Genomic DNA, 22,081 nt, shown 5'->3' with positions numbered 1-22,081 from the left:
TTCCGGTCTACGGTTGCGATGTGTTCACATGATTGTCGTCGTTACAACCTCTACTCAGTTTAGAGCATGTCTACCATGGTCATTGCAACCTCCGTCGTCTACACTTGCTCACATGATCTTGAGAGCGCAGTTAACTGTAACCTCTGCCCGGTTAACTCTCTGCTCACATGCCCGTGGTTCTGACACGGTTTAACGCTGCAGTTAGGGACCTGTGGGTTATGTTTGTAATGTCAAAGAGTGGGTTTAGACTTGGGTTTAGATATTTAGGTTTGAATTACATGTTTTTAACCATAAATTTTTAAGGCTAGGTTTTAGTCATTAGGTTTTAGCATATGTTTATATAATGACTTAGGTTATGTCTTTAGTGTCAAAGACTTACACTTTTTCATAAACCCATTACATATATTTGTCACAAAGCAACATTAATACTACATGACGAACCATGAACCAAAACATTGAATCAACACCACTGATGAACACTGAACGCTGCCCATGAACTGCACGTTGACAATGAACTGAACCTGTGCCACTGATCTAATGAGATCCTCCTAGACCATCTCTTAACCTAAATGTTATGTTATTTGGTAATTATGTTGTGATCATGATTATGTTGATATTATATATGTATACATGTAGGTGTGTATGTATGTCATGTTTGACAAGGTCATCATGATTCATGATTATTAATGCTAACATTTATGTGTATATATATGTGTGTATGTCGTTGTCTAACACGATGATGATTGTTATATGCTAATAATTATATATGTATGTATTTATGTCATTGTTTAACAGGGTTGTCAAGGATCGTCCTTGTGGCAGAACACTTGCTTATGTACATGGATGGCATGAAGAAGTTCCTGGCTATAAGGAATAAAGTGATCAAGTGTGAAGAGTAGTCATGAAAAATATATGAGTTCAGTATCATGTGAATATGAAATTATATTGTATGCTTGTACTATGCCTATGTTTATGTTATAGACAGGTTATACTGAGGGATGCATCAACAAAGTGAAAGAAGTGCAGTCTGCGACATGTTGATACAAGTATGGATAATACACCAGAAGCAAGGTTTCTTGGTAGAGATAATGTGTTTTTGTATGTGAAGTACTATTGTTGTGCATATATTGTATATGTTGTACATGGTTGACCTGCGATGTTGTGTGCATGCAATGTTGTATGTATATAGTGTGTGTACATGTTGTTATAGAATGATTATGTACAAAGTGGTACAAATAGTGTTGTATGAATGTTGCATACTCAATGTTGTGTATAGTTGGTGTTATGTACATGTTGGATATATAGTGTTGTGTACATATTGTACTGTGTGCATGATGTAAATGTGGTGTTGTATGCGTGTGGTGCTCTGTGCATATTGGATATGTGGTGTTGTGTACAGATGATGTTATGTATGTGTTGGATATGTAGTGCTATGTACATGTGTTGTGTGCATGTTGTACATGTGGTGTTGGGTACATATGGTGTGGTGTGCATGATTATACAAGTGGTGCTATGTGTATGTTGTGTTGTGTACATGTCATGCATGTTGCATTGTACATGTTGTGAGGCATACATGTTGTGCATGTAGTACCGTGTACATGTGGTATTGTGTACAAGCTGTATAGTGGTGCAATGTACATATGGCATGTACACATTATGCAAGTGGTGTCATGTACATGTGATGTTGAGCACACATTGCGTAGGTGGTGCTTGGCATGTATGGCACTGGCATACATGTGGGATTGAGTTCATGTCATACATGTTGTGTTGTGGGCACGCAGTACTATGTATGTGCATTGTGTAGTCACAACATCATGACGTGTATTTATTATGTTGTACTCTCTGTGGGTACATGTATTGCGCTGTGTTGTACATCGGGTATTGGTGTATGAGTTGTGTTGTATACCAAGTGTAGGTGTATTCATTTTGTGGTGTTGCACATTATGTGCAGGTGAATCTCTTCTGATGTACCTTATGCACATATACGTATGTACACTAGGTGTAAGTGTATGTGTTGTATGTCAGGTATAGGTGCATACGTTGCATGGTGTTGTATGTCATGTGTGGTTGTAAGTGTGGGATTTACAATATGTATGTGTGCACATAGTTGAGGAAAAGTCACTTGGTGTTCGTCGGGTCTGGCAATCGATCCAGGGTGCGTATGGAACAAAGACGAAGGTAGAAACTAAGGATTGATGAAAGGATAAGTATCAACATTTTATTTCAGTTTTATAATGCATGCAATTTATGAATATGGTATATGATGATTACATGTGATATATGATTCTAGTTTATGATGGTTACATGTGATTTATGATTTTGATCTATGATGGTTATGTTTTGAGCTAACCTGATGTGATGTTTTTATACATGACGATAGTTTGACTTGTCGTGACAAGAAGTAAATGGGATTGCAAGTGTACCTTATTGACGAGCTACCAATGAGGTATGATTTGAAATTATTTCAATTTATTTTGAATTTAATGGAAGTGATGTGCTTGGTACATGAAGCACAGAGATGCTTGGTTGCGTGGTTAAAATCAATTGCAAGAAGCAATAGCAACAGTGAAAAGAATTGGAATATGCAATAGTATGTTGGTAAAGAAATTCAGGAACAGGTCCATTATGGGACATTGGTACCCAATTTTTCCATTGATTGCCATGAACATGCTATGACCAATATGATGGTTTTGAGGCAGGTATATGCCTTCGTTTTTGTATTTTCCGGTGCAAAGAAGCCTTGTCAAGGGATGGATTGCCCAAGATGGGGTTGCCAGCAGAACTTGGAAGGTGAGTGACTGCACGGAAGGGTTGACCAGATTTTCTGAGGGACTATGTAGCAGAGAAGGGAAGGCGACGAATGGATTTAATTTGGTCATGAGCATTTCCAGGTGGAATCAGATGCATCTCGGGAGTGCACCTTAGAACAATGAGCCAGTAATTGTTCACTAAGAGGACAAGTGGCGTGGGATCGTAGCGCTAGACATTGGATACAAATTTGAATTTGCAGTGGATTCTGGACTTCCTGGGAAGGAGGTGAATCTTGGTATTACTTTGAGGGTGGACGCGTGAGCCTTTGGATTCCCTTATTGCAAATACAGGCATCGTATACTTTTATTTGTTGCATGAGAAAATGTGCATGTGTGTGTGTGTGTGTATGTGTAAATACTATATCGAGCTAGTTTATAAAGATCCATAGACATTATTGTCTTTTCCTGGTTGAAGGAAATGTATATGTGTATATGTGATTATTGTAAATATCACAATGAGTTGTGTTATAAAGCTCCAGTAAACAGTATGATCGTCATGTTTCATCAATGGTCATTGTAAATATGACAAGAAGCTATGTTATAAAGCTACATGGACAATATGTTTTGTTTGCAGCAGTCTTGTTGGTTATAAGTGTCATTGAAAACCGAGGACAGTGTTCCCCCAAGGGGGAGGGTTATGTAACAACCATAGTTAAAAATCCATGTAAAAATATATAAGGCCATGGTGATGGGACACATTCCAAGCTTAATGGTGGGCTAGACATACTAGTGGGTGTTCATTTGGTTGTTTATGGCTAAAGAAATTGGCAAAGGCAATGGCTAAGGAATTATAGAGGAAAAAAAGTATTTGACACATTTATTTATGAAAATAATGGGAATTAGGGGAAAAGGAAGGTGAAAGGTCACAAGTTGCATGTGAGGAGTAAACTAAAATAAAAATAACGGAAAATGAAGAAAATAAAGGCCTCATTAATAAAAAGGCTTCTGAGGATCAGTGGAGAGGACTTGGTCGATTTAGTGTTGGATCTCTCTCCCATTATTACCTCTCTCTCATACTCTTGGATACTTTTCTTGGAGCATTCTTGGAGGGTGTGACATACATGGATTCTTGGAGCAATAAGGCAAAGTAAGAGCAAGAAAGCACAAGAATGCATCGTCATCAACAGCTACATCAGATTTTCTTACAGGTACCGAGTTGCATGTAAGATTTCTTCACTAGTTTGGACATGCATGGAATATGCATGTGGATTCTTGATCATGATCTGTCATTGGCATGGAGGATTTCCTAGATTGACAGTGGATTGCCTAGACTTTCCATTTCCTAGATAGCCATGGTGATTGTGGGTTTACTTTCATTGTTTGTTTTTTATTGGTTCATATGTTTCCTTAGCCTGGGTTGAGTTATTAGTTCCTCGAAGCCTTGGTTGGATAGACATTCTAGAGCCTTGGAACAACTTGGGTTGAGTTACCAGTTTTGGAGCCTTGGTTGGTGTTGTGGCCAGCAACAACCCCCCTTTTTATTTAGTGTTATTACTAATACTAAATAAGTGGGGACCCTTAGTCAAAAAAGTTGAAAAAATCAATTCATACTTGTATTTCTATTTAATAAGACCTACCATCATAAATTTAGGAGAATACCTTTAAAAAATCTAAAAAACTTAAGTTTTATGATAAGGTAGGATAAAATCATTCCTTAAAGAAATATCGCATCACAAAAAGGATAATGGATACCTCCTTACAAACAGAATTCTAAGATTGCGAGATTGCGATGTGAAACTCCATCGCATCGCGTGATTCAAATATCACTTACGTTGAAAAACCTCAAAAACGCCGATATGCAATAGCGCATATCGCAAATTGCGTTTCGTAGAAAACTCATTAACGGATAATAGTCATACGCTGGGATGCAATGATGTTGCGATGTTGCAATATTGCGATATAACGATATTTCGATGTTGCAATCCGCGATAAAGTGATCTGCGATATTGCGAAGCAAATCGCAAAATTGCTTCATCACAGATATTTTCGAGCTCGTTGTTCGAGAAAGCATTTTCCATAAACCGAGACCTAGTTATGTGCTTTAAATGCTAATTAATGAGTTAGTTGCCAATTGTTAATGAAATATGATTTTGTGCTTATCGAAGAGCCATTTCACGTAAGGTGGTATATTTTATGTGTCTTCAACATTTAAAGCTTTCCCGTCACCTTTCCTTATCATTATTCTCACCTCACTTGTAAACTGCAGGAACGAAGAACAGAGAACTATACAAAGCAGTATTCAAGATATTATGGGAAAGAAAGGCAAAGCTCCGAGTTCTGAAGACAAGGAAATGTCGCCCTTGTATACAGACACCGCCTGCAACAGAGATGCCGGAATTGCTACTTGGGAAGGCATGTACAATCTGCTTGAAGAAGAGAATCCCAAAGTGATGGAGGTTACAGCTACTGCAGGCTCACATGGGTCTTCTGAGGCATCTACTACAGATCTAGCTTGTTCGTTCTTACACCGGATAGCGGCGAGGCCCAAAATTCTTCCCTACACGGATATGGTTAAATGGGTACTAGACAGTGCTGACATCAAAGACAGACGATTTAAGACTCAGGGTCAAGAACTTATGGAATTATTTTTCTCACAAAATTTAAGCTTTATATCCGCTAACAAAAAGCGTGCAAGAGGCAAAAATCGCATCAGGGAAGCCCGGATCAAGAAACGGAGGCAGTTTTCGATGCGCGATTCGTGCTATGCTGAGCAAAACCTCTTGAAAAGGAAAGTCTCTAATTGCTCAGTCACTCATAAACCCAGAAATTGTAGGAAAGAGCACTAGAGGCAAGAAAGCAAAACTTGAATCCTAAAACCAGTGGTATTTATCACAAATATCTTCAAAATGGTATGTATAGATGTACAACAATTGCAAACAGGCTCGAGACAGAAAGCTCAAGACAAGGTAGAATCAATCAAAAGATTAACTAAGTTGAATTGGGATTCTTACTGGGTGTATCTGGTAAAACCACATAGCCAGTGCCTGACTCTCAAATGTACCATCAATTCTCCGAGAATATAGTGCCAACTCTTGCCAATGTCGTCTTCGCAGGATAGTTAAAGTCGGAAGTCAGTCAACCGACTCTTCTCAAGAAAATGCTAAATGCTTGCGATTTCAAGGATCAGATACAGAAATAGTTAGTTGTTAGCTTTAGTTTTAGATTCAATATTAGTATTAATTTTGCTTTATTTTTACCTGAAATGAGGACGGTCATTTAAACCGTATCCTACATTTTTGTAATAAGTTATTTTTAGATTTAGTTAGTAGTATTTAAACCCTTCTCATGCATTTAGAGAAGGGTCCAGAAATTTGTCAAAAACTTGTCCTCAGAACATGCACTTTTACACCCTCCTATGAGGTTTTGATGAATGAATGGAACATGATTTGTTGATATCTGCATTTAATATCTGCTACTGATGTTGCACTTTTGTAATCTTAGTGGATGTTGGATTAAGAAGAGATAAATCATTATCGCTTGAAGCTCGTGAGTAGAACTAGTTATAAATGGTACTTCTATCTCTTAACTATTTCTGCTTTTGTGTTAAAGTGATATTTATGCTCAGTTGTTTATATATTGATGCGTGAATGCTTGAGTTATCATTTGGCACTTTTGTACGGTGATAGCTATTTATTTATGCTTAATGTATGAGTAGCTCAGTTGTTTATATATTAATGTATGAATGCTTTAGTTATCATTTAGCACTTTTCTATGGTGATAGCTATGTATGAATAGCTTATTATGCGATATGTTTTCCACAATTGTTTTGTCTAACTCTTTATACAAAGTGGTTTATCTCTATTGAATTCTTTTCTTATAACAGTTGAATAATCTTTATTACCAATTGTTATTTGAAATCATTTTAGATCGCATAACAGAAGAATTACACCCTGGGTTAGTGTAGAATTAGATACTTCTGCTTATTATAATATAATTACATGTCATTAGATTAGAATTAGAATTAAATAATTTCACTTAGGAATTTTAGGAAGGAAATATCAAATCTGTACACACACACACACATAAATTGAGAAACTAGTCCCATATCCCCAGTTAGACTCACTACACCAAACGGAAAAGGAGCTGCTAACCAAGGTCCGGACCGGATGGGTATCCCCCTTGTTGTAGACCCGATTTTCGGGGCTTCAACATATTTGGCGCTAGAAGGAGGGCCCCGAAATGTGAATGGCAAGTAAGTCCAAATCTAAATACCATTCTGAGAGTAAATCGCCCTCACGATCTCCCCCGACTTCTCCATCGCACTTAGAATCTTTAAATCTAGAGCCAGAATTCGAAAGAACAACTATCGTTGCTACAAACCCTGACATTTCAGAACAATCTACTATTGAATCTCCTGAAGTTGAATCTTTGATTCACAAACTTCAGCGATTTTCTATATCTCCTCAAAGATCTGATAAATCTCAAGGCAGTGTGACTTCGCAATATAACCCTGCTCATCCTCTTACCAGATTAAAGAGCGAAAATTTTGGTGTTCAGCCAACCGAGTTACCTCTACCTACAAGAAAGAGAGCAAGGAAATCACCTAAAGGGTCCGATAGCGAAACTCTTTCATCATCATCATCCATCTCAACATCTCCACCGCAAAGTCAACCATCCACTCCTCCACTCTAGATCATTGTCCACCAGTCTATCAGAACTTCCACATCTCCTTCTCAATCATCTGGAGTTGTAATATCCTCGTCTTCCCAACCACAGGGATCATCTTCTACACTTTCCTTTGTTAGTAGTTCAGCGATGGCCCAATCTCCATGGAACAACCCAGGGGCGGTCTTAATGCCTGCACCCTTGAATTAGATACCAGCCCATCCTGAAAAATGGCTGCCTAAGTTTAATCCTGAAACTGGCATGCTAGCGGAAGAACATATAAATAACTTTATGTTATCCATAAATCTCAATGGAGTTACCAACGAAGACGTCGTTCTGTGACTCTTTCCTTATACTCTGCAAGGAGCAGCCGGATCATGGTATTTTTCATTACCATCTGGATCTATCACTAGTTGGGATATCTTCCAAGAACAATTCCTAACTAAGTTCGGTGATGATAGGTCTACCGCGACACTGATCAATGACCTGTCTAATCTTAGGGCCGAGTCAAAGGAACCTATCAAAGATTTCAATTCACGTTTCAATAAACTGTTAAACAAAATTCCCACTGCTTCCAAGCCTAGCGAAGAAGTGCGAAGTGAATGGTACATCACTGCTTTACCATCAAACATAGCAATTTTCGTTGAGAGGGCTAATAAAACAACGTTAGCTGACAATATGAAAGAAGCAATAGCAGTCGAGAAACGTATTATAGCTTTGGAAAAGAAAACTGCAATAGAAGAACGAAAATCCAAGAAGGTTACTTTCAAAGAAGATCCCAAGAAAAAGCAATCGAAAGATCCGTTTGATTTAGAAGGATTACAAAAAGTTTTGAAAACCATGTCCAACGAGATGGTTGACATTAAAAAACAAGTGGCAGAAACTTCTTCTAAGAAGCCTTACAAGCCCTATAGAAGAAACCCTTCGACCGATTCAAAGCCCCCAAACGCTATCACAAGGGCTAAATCGGAAGAAAAAGAAGAGGGCATCGCTACTGAAGAACCTACCGATGAAGAAGAAGTTGTAGAGGTACAAGGTATGTGGAATTTCATCCTCCGAGATGAAGAGGATCAAGAAGCATCCTCGGTTAGTACTCGAAGTAGAAACCAACTTGACCCTCCTCAACCTACTCCTATGTCAAAGAGCGCAAGATCCACGACTAAGAATAAAGTCGCAGCTAAGAAAACAACACCTAAAGCGACTCAAATCAGCGCAGTCCAAACAGATTCATCAACTCCATCTAAAACGCTGATCGTTTTGGATGAAATGGAGTACAGTATTATAGAAGACATGAAAAATACTAGGGCTAACATCACTTTTTATGAATTGAGCAAGTTAAAACACCAGCAAAAGATACTTTTGAAAGAATTACATGTTGTGCTAGCTGCACCTTTGCCCGCCGCTGTAATTTCTCAAGCTTCCCATGAAATGGGAAGACCTCGAACTAACGCGATTAATAAAGTTGATCCAAATGATAGTGCTTTAATTGGAGGAAGATCGAGATCTCATACTCCCCCATTTCTTCTTACTTATGAAATTTTCAATAAAAATTTGCACAATTGCTTAGTGGATTCTGGAGCTTCATCTAACATTCTACCAAAATCAATATGTGGAAAGTTGAATGTTCAATCGCAAAAATATGTTGTCGGCATAGTTCAGCTAAATCCATTGCAAGTTGAAGCGATCAGCGAATTAAATCAAGTTACCATAAGGCTGTCATCTAATCCAAAGGTATGTCAAGTTATCGACATTTTAGTTGCTGATATTCCAGAATTTTATGGCTTAATTCTTAGCAGAGATTGGTCAGAAAAACTTCATAGATACTTTGCAACTAATTGGTCCCACATGTGGCTCCCTTACAATGGTAAACCAAATCAAATAAAAGTTGAGTGAGAAAGACATCATAAATACATAGTGACGGAACTGGAAGGGGAGAATGAACCGATAGCGTATAGCAATAACATCATTGGAAACTACTCAGTAGATTCTTTCTTAGGAAATTTTAACGCTCATACTTCACCTTACTTAGAAGATTCTGTTTTATCTCAAGTAGAAAATTTCTCTCAAACAGATAGTTCTAAATGTCTTAATTTTATAGATAGTCCTATAAATAAATCTTTATTTTAGAAGTTATTTTTTGACGGTTCTAAATCTAACGAAGGAGCAGGAGCAGGATGCGTGTTAATAAATCCAGAGGGAAATAAAACTATGCTAATTTGTAGACTTGAATTCGATTGCACCAATAATACCGCAGAATACGAGGCTTTATTCCAAGGATTATACAAAGGAATCGGATTAGACATCAAATACCTTCAAGTTTTCGAAGATTCTGAAATTGTAATCAGACAGGTACGCAATACTATACATTGTTTATCAGGTCATTTGAAACATTACCAATCTTTAGTTCAAGATCTGACTGAACACTTTATAGCATTTAATATTTCACCAATTCCCAGACTCCAAAATGCTAGTGCAGATCTCTTAGCTAATGTAGCTTCCAAGCTCATTCCTTCAGAAGATTACAGCCCTGATCGATTTTCAATCGAATTAATTTTTAGACCATCGATTCCTGATAACATCACCAATTGGAGGATTTTCAATGACGATCCTGATATCGTGAGTTTTCTCACATCTGAAGGATCTTATACCAATCAAATAATCGATGAAGACCAACATGACAGACAATTGCAACAAGATAGCACTAATAATGCTATGCCAAAGTTAGTAGTCAAATTAGAAGACCTTTATGATTTGAAAGATCGTTTGAAAAGATCTACCAATTCAAAACTACAAAGTTCAACTTTGAATTATGAATTAGTAAATCTAGGAACTGATGCCAAACCATAGAATATCAACCTAGGCCTTGGTCTATCTCCCGATGAAAATTAGCATACATTCGTCTCTTAAGACAATACAAAAGTGTCTTTTCTTGGAGCTACGATGAACTCAAAACTTACGACACTTCCATCATCCAACATACTATCCCAATGATAAACGATGAAAAACCTGTTCAGCAGAAGCTGAGAAAGATCCATCCCAATCTAGAAAACCAGATTAAATCTGAACTCAATAAGTTATTGAAAGCCAAATTCATTTTTCCCGTTCGACATTCCAAATGGGTTCCAATATGGTTCCCGTAAGAAAGAAAAATGGAGACATCAGAATCTGCATTGACTTTCGGAATCTTAACAAAGCCTGCCAAAAAGATAATTTTCCTTTGCCTCCCATGGAGCAAATACTGCAGGCAGTTGTAGGATCAGAACTAATGTCTTTCTTAGATGGATTCTCAGGCTACAACCAAGTGTTGGTTCATCCCGATGATCAATTAAAAACCACGTTCAGAACCAAATGGGGCACTTACGCATATCAAAAGATGCCCTTTGGTCTGATCAACGCTGGTGCCACATTTCAGAGAGCCATGGACATCGCGTTTAAGGGATTAGTTAATAAATCAGTGGTAATCTATTTGGATGATATAACTGTATATTCCAAGAAATGAAGCAATCATCTTAGTGATTTAAAGCAAATCTTTCAACGCTGTCAAAGGTACGGAATTTCACTTAACCTGAAAAAATCCTTTTTTGCATTAAATGAAGGAAAACTTCTTGGATTCATAGTGTCAAAATCTGGAATTCATATTGATCCTGACAGAATCAAGGAGATTTTTGAAATACCCCTACTTCACAGCAAAAAAGCTATGCAATCTTTTCTTGGCCAAATCAATTTTGTAAAAAGATTTGTTCCAGATTTTTCAAGAATCGTGTCCCCTTTACAAGCAATGATTAAAAAGAACTCAAATTTTAAATGGGGCCAAGACGAATATGAAGCATTTAATCTAATCAAACAAGCAATTGTTAATGCTCCATCTTTAGGGACTCCAAATTTTTCTGATCTTTTTATTTTATATACATTTGCCTCTGGTAGATCATATGCTGCGATACTCACCCAAGCAAATCAAGAGAAGGCAGAAACTCCAATTGCCTTTTTCAGTTCAAATTTACAAGGGGCTGAGCTAAATTATTCAGATGTAGAGAAATAAGCTTATGTTGTTTTCAAAGCAATTAAATATTTCAGACCCTTTCTACTGAAAACCCATACGAAAATCATAGTACCGTTTCCAGTGGTAAGGAATCTTTTAGTTCAAAAATATGTGGGTGAGAAAAGAGCCAATTGGGTTACTGCCTTACAGGAATATGATGTAGAAATCAAACCAGCAAGTATTGTAAAAGGTCGAGGCTTTTGCAAAATGCTGGCTGGAGCATCGCATATTTCAGAAACACCATCTGCAGAGATACAAATGTACAAGGTAAGCCTAAACGATGTTGAGTCTTTATACGCTGATATCATATTTTATCTAAAGAATGGATATGCTCCTCCAAACCTCAATTATACCAATAAAAGAGCTCTAAGGTTGAAAGCAAAACAATATCAGCTCGTGAACGATGTTCTTTTTAAAATAAATTATGATTTTGTTCTCCTTAGATGTCTTGAGAAATCTGAAGCTGAAAAAGTCTTACAAGAACTCCACGATGGGCCAGCAGGCGGACACTATGCCGGAGATGCTACTGCACATAAAATCCTACACGCAGGCTATTACTGGCCCACATTATTCAAGGACTCACATAACTACGCAAGAAAATGTCAAGTATGTCAAACCACTTCCGGGAGACAAAAGAAACCATCATTACCGCTGCAACCAGTCAACATTGAACAACGTTTTGATCAATGGGGATTGGACATAATATGTGAGATCGTTCCTCACTCATCTAAACAACATAGATATATGCTTACAGCAACAAATTACTTTACTAAATGGTTAGAAGCAGTTCCACTCAAGACGGCTAATGCTGAAAATATCATCGAGTTCATAGATCAGTTCATAATCACCAGGTTTGGGTTGCCTTCTACTCTAATGTTTGATAATGCATCATATTTTTCTGGTAATGCGATGACTGAATTTTCACTCAAAAGAGGTTTCAAACTTAAATACTCTGCCAATTACTACCCACAAGGAAATGGGTTAGCTGAATCTACAAATAAAAACTTAATTATAATCATTAAGCAAACCATTGATCAAAACCACAAGAATTGGCATAAGTCTTTAATATATGCTTTATGGGCAGATCGAATAACGCAGAAAGCCTCTATTGGCACTTCCCCATTTAATTTAGTTTATGGGAAATAAGTAGTTCTTCCAACTCATTTGGAAATTCCCTATTTAGCCTTAGTTCAATATATTGATGAAGCACCAATTTCTTCCTTACAACTAAGGCAACTGGAATTAATTAAGTTAGAAGAACAATGAGAACAAGCCAAAATAACTCATGCTCATCACCACGCATTAGTAAAAGCCTCTTTTGATTCAAACATGAATCCAGAAAAGACTTTCATATGGGAGATCTAGTTTCAAAATGGGACAAGGGTCATCAGGAAAAAGGGAAACATACAAAATTTCAACGAATGTGGCTTCGCCCTTTTCAAATCACAGAAGTCATAGGTCTGTCCACTTTTATGTTACAGGATTTAACAGGAAAAATAGATTCTTTACCTGTTAACGGACAGATCCTCAAAAAATATTTTCCATAGGAGATCATTCTTCTATTTTGTAGATTAGTTTTTTGTTTTTATTTCCATAATAAAACCAGTTGTAAATGGTTACACTAGGCATTTACGAAAAAGACAAAAATTCTCTTTTAGATTTTGTTTTTTCACTTGTATAAATAGAACTCTTTTAGAAAATTGATAGTTATTATTAAAAGATATAGTCAAAGGCTTTAGGCCTAAAAATGATACTAGTTTCAACTTTATAAATTTTGATGAAAAGCAACCTTAAGTGGGAAATTGTTTTGTATCAGTCCAATGAAAGGCATCAATAACAAAACAAAGATTCTGTGTAGAAAAGCTCTTTCCAAAAACTCTACCATTGTCGTCCAGAGCTATCTTAAGGAAACAATGCCTTCCTCCCCACCTAGGAAACTACAACGTTCAGAGAAAAATCCAATGATGCACTTTAACTTAAAGAGTAAGAAGTCTCATCACGAGCTGGCTTATCATGATCATAGATATTATAACTTGCTGACTTTGCCAATACTGCATACCACAACAGGGCAACGACTCAAGATTGTTACAATCAAAAGACAAGAGGTCTCATTACGAGCCAACTTGTTCAGCAAAAGTTATAAATCAAGTGAATGGCACTGTCATAAATTAGCTATCAAACCAAGACATTGTTCTTTAAGGATAAAAAGAAAATGAAAGCAATAAGTGTGAATATGGATTTCTCTTTGAAAATTGTATATTTCTCTAAGTAAGAAACAAGATCATTGCTGGGTAACAGGTAACCCTGTCGAGGCTATAAACGCCTGCTGGCAGCAGAGGCTCTACCTACGACAAATGAGCATATTTAAAACTGATTTACAGAAAAGGATTTGTTTTTATCTTTATAAGCCAAGTAATGACTGATGCAGATACAAGGACTAGCATAAGGGAGTAAATAATCAAAGTTAGAAATAGAAGGAACAAAATATCATTGATAGGTAAAAGCATAATGTACTTTTTCTTTCAATAATAAAGTTTAATTCTCTAGAAGATTTCTGTTTTGAAAGTTTAGAAAATTCAAAAGAAAAGCGGAGATAACTGGTTCTTCCAAGTGAATCGTCAATTGTTGTGGCTAGCAACAACCCCCATCTTTATTTAGTGTTATTGCTAATACTAAATAAGTTGGGACCCTTAGCCAAAAAAATTGAAAAAATCAATTTATACTTGTATTTCTTTTTAATAAAACCTACCATCATAAATTTAGGAGAATACCTTTAAAAAATCTAAAAAGCTTAAGTTTTATGATAAAGTAGGATAAAATCATTCCTTAAAGAAATATCACATCACAAAAAGGATAATGGATACCTCCTTACAAACGGAATTCTAAGATTGTGAGATCGTGATGCGAAACTCTATCGCATCGTGTGCATCAAATATCACTTACATTGAAAAACCTCAAAAACGCCGATATGTGATAGCACATATCGCAAATCACATTTCATAGAAAACTCATTAACGGATAATAGTCATACGCTGCGATGCAGCGATCTTGCGATATAGCGATATTGCGATGTTGCGATCCGCGATAAAGTGATCTGCGATATTGCGAAGCAAATCGCAAAATCGCTTCATCACAGATATTTTCGGGCTTGTTGTTCGAGAAAGCTTTTTCCATAAACCAAGACTTAGTTATGCGCTTTAAATGCTAATTAATGAGTTAGTTTCCAATTGTTAATGAAATATGATTTTGTACTTATCAAAGAGCCATTTCACGTAAGGTGGTATATTTTATGTGCCTTCAGCGCTTAAAGCTTTCCCGTCACCTTTCCTTATCATTATTCTCATCTCACTTGTAAACTGCAGGAATGAAGAACAGAGAACTATACAAAGCAGTATTCACGATATTATGGAAAAGAAAGACAAAGCTCCGAGCTCTGAAGACAAGGAAATGTCGCCCTTGTATACAGACACCGCTTGCAACAGAGATGCCGGAATTGCTACTTGGGAGGCATGTACAATCTGCTTGAAGAAGAGAATCCCAAAGTAGTGGAGGTTACAGCTACTGCAGGCTCACATGGGTCTTCTGAGGCATCTACTACAGATCTAGCTTGTTTGTTCTTATACCAAATAGCGGCGAAGCCCAAAATTATTCCCTACACGGATATGGTTAAATGGGTACTAAACAGTGCTGACACCAAATACAAACGATTTAAGACTCAGGGTCAATAACTTACGGAATTATTTTTCTCACAAAATTTAAGCTTTATATATCCACTAACAAAAAGCGCGCAAGAGACAAAAATCGCACCAGGGAAGCCCGGATCAAGAAACGGAGGCAGTTTCTGATGCGCGATTCGCGCTACGCTGAGCAAAACCTCTTGAAAAGGAATGTCCCTAATTGCTCAGTCACTCATAAGCCCAGAAATTGTAGGAAATAGCACTAAAGGCAAGAAAGCAAAACTTGAATCCTAAAACCAGTGGTATTTATCACAAATATCTTCAAAATAGTATGTATAAATGTACAGCAATTGCAAACAGGTTGGAGACAGAAGGCTCAAGACAAGGTAGAATCAATCAAAAGATTAACTAAGTTGAATTGGGATTCTTACTAGGCATATCTGGTAAAACCACATAGCTAGTGCATGACTCTCAAATGTACCATCAATTCTGCCGAGAAGATAGTGCCAACTCTTGCCGATGCCGTCTTCGCAGGACAATTAAAGTCGGAAGTCAACCAGCCGACTCTTCTCAAGCAAATGCTGAACGCTTGCGATTTCAAGGATCAGATACAGAAATAGTTAGTTGTTAGCTTTAGTTTTAGATTCAATATTAGTATTAATTTTGCTTTATTTTTACCTGAAATGAGGACGGACATTTAAATCGTATCCCACATTTTTGTAATAAGTTATTTTAGATTTAGTTAGTAGTATTTAAACCTTTCTCATGCATTTAGAGAAGGGTCCAGAAATTTGTCAAAAACTTGTCTTCAAAACATGCACTTTTGCACCCTTCGAAGAGGTTTTGATGAATGAATGGAACAGGATTTGTTGATATCTGCATTTAATATCTGCTACTGATGTTGCACTTCTGTACTCTTAGTGGATGTTGGATTAAGAGATAAATTATTATCGCTTGAAGCTCATGAGTAGAACTAGTTATAAATAGTACTTCTATCTCTTAACTATTTCTGCTTTTGTGTTAAAGTGATATTTATGCTCAGTGGTTTATATATTGATGCGTGAATGCTTGAGTTATCATTTGGCACTTTTGTACGGTGATAGCTATTTATTTATGCTTAATGTATGAGTAGCTCAGTTTTTTATATATTGATGTATGAATGCTTGAGTTATCATTTGACACTTTTGTACGTAATAGCTATTTATTTATGCTTAAATGTATGAATAGCTTATTATGCGATATGTTTTCCACAATTGTTTTGTCTAACTTTTTATACAAAGTGGTTTATCTATATTGGATTCTTTTCTTATAACAGTTGAATAATCTTTATTACCAATTGTTATTTGAAATCATTTTAGATCGCATAATAGAAAGATTACACCCCGGGTTAGTGTAGAATTAGATACTTCTGCTTATTAGAATACAATTGCATGTCATTAGATTAGAATAAGAATTAAAGCATTTCGCTTAAGAATTTTAAGAAGGAAATATCAAATCTCTACACACACACACATAAATTGGGAAACTGGTCCCATATCCCCAGTTGGACCCACTACACCAAACGGAAAAGGAGCTGCTAACCAAAGGTCCGAACCGGGTGGGTATCCCCCTTGTTGTAGACCCCATTTTCGGGGCTTCAACAGTTGGACAAATGCTCTAGAGCCCTTGGTGGGTTGAGTTACTAGTCCTCGAGCCTTGGTTGGAAAAACGCTCTAGAGCCCAGTAAAAGTTGTGGGTTGAGTTACTAGTCCTAGAGCCTTGGTTAGACAAACACTCTAGAACCGGAAGCAACTGTGAGTTGAGTTACTAGTCCTGGGAGTTGGGTTGGAACAAATGCTCTAAAGCCCTAGAAGGCTAGGATAGAGATCAATTTGATGTTGGTTTTGTGATGTCCAACTGTGAGGTGGAATCATTGTTTGATGGGTTAAAGTGGATGGCCTCTGGAAGCCCTGGATGAGTTTTGATTTATGTGTTCTATGATATCCCACGTTCATGCTTGGAATATGGCACGAGGGTGAATAACTGAAGAGAGATTTGGCTCAGCCATTCTTTGGTTGGGTGAAACGTGGAAGTCCCATCCCGAGTTTGGATTTTGCAACATTAATGAAAGGTCATATCTCCTAGTACTTTTACGAGTATTATGATGGATTATATGTGGCGTATATGGTTGTGATCTTATTGATATTTTTGTCCTATTATGTTGGTTATATATATATATATATTTTACAGCGGCTATGTATGGCTTTCATCATGTTTTTACTTATACATGAATGGATAGTGTGTTTATGACCTAATATATGATAACGCAACAAATAGCATGAGGGAACAATGGTTTGTAGATATTATCAGATAAGTATGACATCCCTACACTTAATTTTGTTGTTTACACTTGTAGGTTACATGTCGATGATTTGTTTAATGAAATACCTATCATGGCTAGTAGGGGTTGGGTTAAATTTTTGTTGAGCTTATTGGTTTTGCATCATTGTTTCTCTATAATTTTATCGATTTCAAGCTTTCATTCCATTATGGGCAGTGGCCTAGACTCTGGGCCTGAAAAAGTGGCTTAAACCCTGGAGTCACTAGTAGGCAAGCTTGTGAGAGTGACTTTAGGTTGTTTATCGCTCCCTTGCCCATACCATGAGAGTGATTATGGCCCAAGAGACCTAAAACAACAGTAGGACCCAGGGACAAGTTGTCTAAGTGGCTGACTTGTCTTCTGAGGGTTATGTTGATGATGTTTGTTAAAATTTGCAACTAGGGCCAAACTCCATGTGGTTCATCTTATTCATAGCTGATAATATTTTTATTAGATTCCTCTCATCGAGAGGTGTAGGATTGATCTAAAGATCATCCAATTTCGATAAGTATTTATGGAGATATGAATTTATTTTGATTATGGAATAATTATCAAGCCAACAAGCAACTCATGTAGGCTCAGAAGCCCAACAATTGCATCAATTCAACCCCAACAGTTTCATATAAATACAGGAGGTCTTTAACTCATTTGGTCACTCACAACACATCTCTCTCTCTCTCTCTTGCATAGAAAAGAGGCTCTTCTCTCTCTTGCGCAGAAAAGGCTCTCTCTCACACATGTGGAAGGAAGGACGCAGATTTTAGCGCTACAATTGCAGATCAGAAGTTTGACTAGTGTTGACCATCAGACTCTCTCTCAGAACTGCATTGTAGGTGAAACTAACTCTCCTCTGAAGAGCACATTTTTTGGTGAAAGAATCAAGCCGATCCGACGGTCGGTTTGCAGGATCTTGTCTGCCCTAGTTTGGCTGATTAGGGTCTGCTGCCGCTGATGTAAATCAGATTTATGTACTATTTCTCTTTGTTGGATTATTGAAGATAAAAGAAGATTTGATCAAAGGGTTTCCCCACATTGTGGGGTTTGTCCCTGGCTAGCAGCCACATCTTGTGTCTCTTGTCTTGGCTTGTTTTTTGTCGATCATTTAATGTTCTATCTGCACTTAATGTACATGTGATTGCTAATCTGTGAATAATAATAATAAAAAGAAGTAAACTGCTCTAAGCATAGAACATACCATAACTTAACATGGTATCAGAGCTGAGGTGAAGACAAAGCCCAAGCAAGAGCAAGAGCAAGAGCAATCACCGAAGAGAAGATTGGCAGGCTATCCTAAAAGAACTCATGGGGTCCTCATCACACTTCCCTGCTGAAGATAAGCTTCGTGAGAAATTTGACTACCACGGATGGAAGATGTCTCTCGATCTAACATTAGAAGAACAGGAAGTGTTGGACCATGTAAGAGGCGGAATTGAGCCTCCATCAAATGCATCTGCTGCTGCTAGGAACAAATGGACCAAGGGGGAAGTAAAAGCTAAGAAGATCATCCGGGACTCTATCGACAAACGCTTGGTGGCCTACATTTTGACCTGAACACCTGCAAGGAAATCTACGATAGACTGGTGAGTTTATTTAAAGTTAATGATGCAAATCAAGTCTTATTTTTTAGAAATAAGCTGAAGGAAATTAAAAAGGGCAAAGATGAGAGTATGCAAGCATACTTCCTAAGGATCACCGAGATCAAGAACGATCTCCTATCTATTGTGGAAATTATTACTGATAGGGAAATGGAACTCTCAACCCTTGGAGGATTACCATCAAAATGATACGTGTCCAGGACTACTCTTCTCAACAATAACATAATTCCTGGTTTCGAGGAATTAATGGCAAGATGCATTCAAGAAGAAACAAGGATAGAAGAGCAAGAAATGCCCATGCCTAAAAGGTCCTCCTACTACCTTTTCTTCTCATGCTAAGAAAAGAAATAATTTCAGGACTAAATAAAAAAAAAAGGTTTGACCTAAGGGTGGTAGAAAAGGGCGATGTTACATTTGCGATAAAGCAGGTCACTATGCTAGAGAATGCCCTGATAGAAAGGACTCTCACCAAGATGATGATCAAAATCCCTCTCCTGGAAATCAAAGGAATGGAAAATCTAATGGCAGACACAAAAGGAGTGTTGGAAATCAAGAAAGAGGACAATCATTCAAGAAGGCAAGAAATTCCAGGTATGAATCTAACACTGTTGATAATAAGCAGGATGACTATTATCTACCAGCTACTTTGTCTACCTCTGCTCCTCCAAACTCGCTGGGAAATTGGCTTATCGATAGTGGTGCCTCGAGGCACTTCACTGGTTACAAAGAATTTCTCCATAATCTGATGGAGAAAGAAACAAACCTGGAAATTTTCCTCGGAGATAATATGAAATATCTCGTGAAAAGTGTAGGCAATGTCTCCCTTAAATTGAATCAAGGTAATACAATCCACCTACAGGATGTATTATATGTACTTGATCTCAAAAAGAACCTAGTGTCGATTTTGGCAATGGAAGACAAAGGGTACAAGGTGGCCTTCAGCGATGGCAAGGTACGTGCATGGAAAAACAATATTAAAAATGCCTTCACTCTTGGGTTTCGAGTTGATTCATTATATCAGGTCGGTGGAAGTCCACTAAGTGTCATGTCTTATGACACATATCTTTAGTCAGAACTATGGCGTCGGATGTTTGCTCATCTTCATTATAAAGCTCTACCTGATGTTAGAAAAATGGTTACCGGGATGCCCGAGTTCACATTAGACCAAGAAGGGGTATGTCCTGGATGTGCTGAAGGAAAGCTAAAAAGGGGACCAATCCCCTCAAGCCAAAGCAAGACCTTCGATATATTGCAGTTAGTTCACTGAGACATATCTGGTATGATGCATGTGAACTCCTTGGGAAGATATTCATATTACCTCACTTTTACAGATGACTATTCTCGCAAGACTTGGATATACTTATTGAAAAAGAAGGATGAAGTGTTCTCTTGGTTTTGACACTTTAAAGCCCTAATCAAGAATCAAACCAAAAAGAAAATCAAGATCTTAAGGACTGATAATGGGACTGAATATGAATCTAATGAGTTTCATAATTTTTGTAAAAATGTTGGCATTAAGAGGGAGACTACTACTCCATACACTCCTGAACAGAATGGTGTTTCCGAAAAGAAGAACCGTACAATTATGGAAACTGTCCGTGCTATGCTCCATGATCAAAGTCTTCTGAAGGTTCTATGGGCCGACGCTACAAACACCGCCGTATATGTACAAAACCGATGCCCTCATCAAGCATTGGGTTCCAACACTCCTGAAGAAATGTTCACTGGTAAGAAACCTGACGTATCTCATTTTAGAATTTTTGGAAGCCCTGTATATTTCATGTGCCGAAAGAGAAAAGGAATAAATTGGGTGCATCTGGAAAGAAAGGAATCTTCGTGGGCTATAGTAAAAATACTAAGGGCTATAGAATCTATGTAGCTGATCAAAGGGAAGTCGTGATTAGTCATGATGTTACCTTTGACGAAGATATGGCTCTCAGCAAGGTGGAAAATCTTCCTACTTTGAGGAGCTCTCAAGAAGCTGACACCACAGAACCGAAAGAAAAGGATGATGAAACAATGTGGAAGAACCCATGGATCCTATTGACCCACCTGAGCCTTCATCTTCTAGGAAGAGGCTCTCTTGGCTTAGGGGTCTACTCGATGATGCTGAAGGGCACACTGCACCCCAAGGAACCTTTCGTGAAAGTAAGAAACCTAACAGGTATCAGGGATACCTAACTATCATGAGCACGATCATACAAAATGAGCCTTCATCATTCTCAGAAGTCAAGCCTCAAGTATGGAAGGATCCTATGACCGAAGAATATGAGTCTATTATGAAGAATGATGTCTGGGAAGTAGTTCCCAGAGCCCTGGACAAGACAGTGGTCACCTCTAAATGGCTTTCCAAGATAAAGCATGCAACTAATGGAAGTACAGAAAAGTATAAGGCTCATTTTGTCGCTCGTGGCTTCTCCCAAAAGGAAGGTATAGACCATAACGATGTATTTGTGCCTGTTGCCAGATATACCACCATCCGCTCGATCATAGCCCTTGCAGCTACATAAGGATGGAATCTACATCAGATGGATGTCAAGACCGCATTCCTACATGGTTCGATCAAAGAAGAGGTCTATGTGGAGCAACCCGAAGGATTTGAGATTCATGATCAAAAATCTCATGTGTGTAGGTTGAAGAAGGCCCTCTATGGGCTGAAGTAAGCACCCCGAACATGGTATGAAAGGATCAATAGCTACTTGATGAAGCTAGGATTCACTAACAGTGAAACCAATCCTAACCTTTACTTTAAGGTTGAAGATGACAAACCTCTCATACTAGTGTTGTATGTTGACGACCTCTTCCTAACAGGTGCGGACCCTCTCATTCACAAATGTAAGAGGGAGTTGGCCTTTGAATTTGAAATGAAGGACCTAGGACTGATGCACTACTTCCTAGGACTTGAAGTGTGGTAGAAGCCTAGGAAAATTTTCCTATCTCAAGGAAAATATGTGGTGAAGATATTGGAAAGATTTGGTATGGTAGACTGCAACCCT

Source organism: Pinus tabuliformis, chromosome X, assembly GCF_031772625.1.
Source record: "Pinus tabuliformis cultivar Carrire ecotype Pingquan chromosome X, CPIR1, whole genome shotgun sequence".
Classification (NCBI taxonomy): domain Eukaryota; kingdom Viridiplantae; phylum Streptophyta; class Pinopsida; order Pinales; family Pinaceae; genus Pinus; species Pinus tabuliformis.
Note: the sequence above shows the minus strand (reverse complement) of the source record.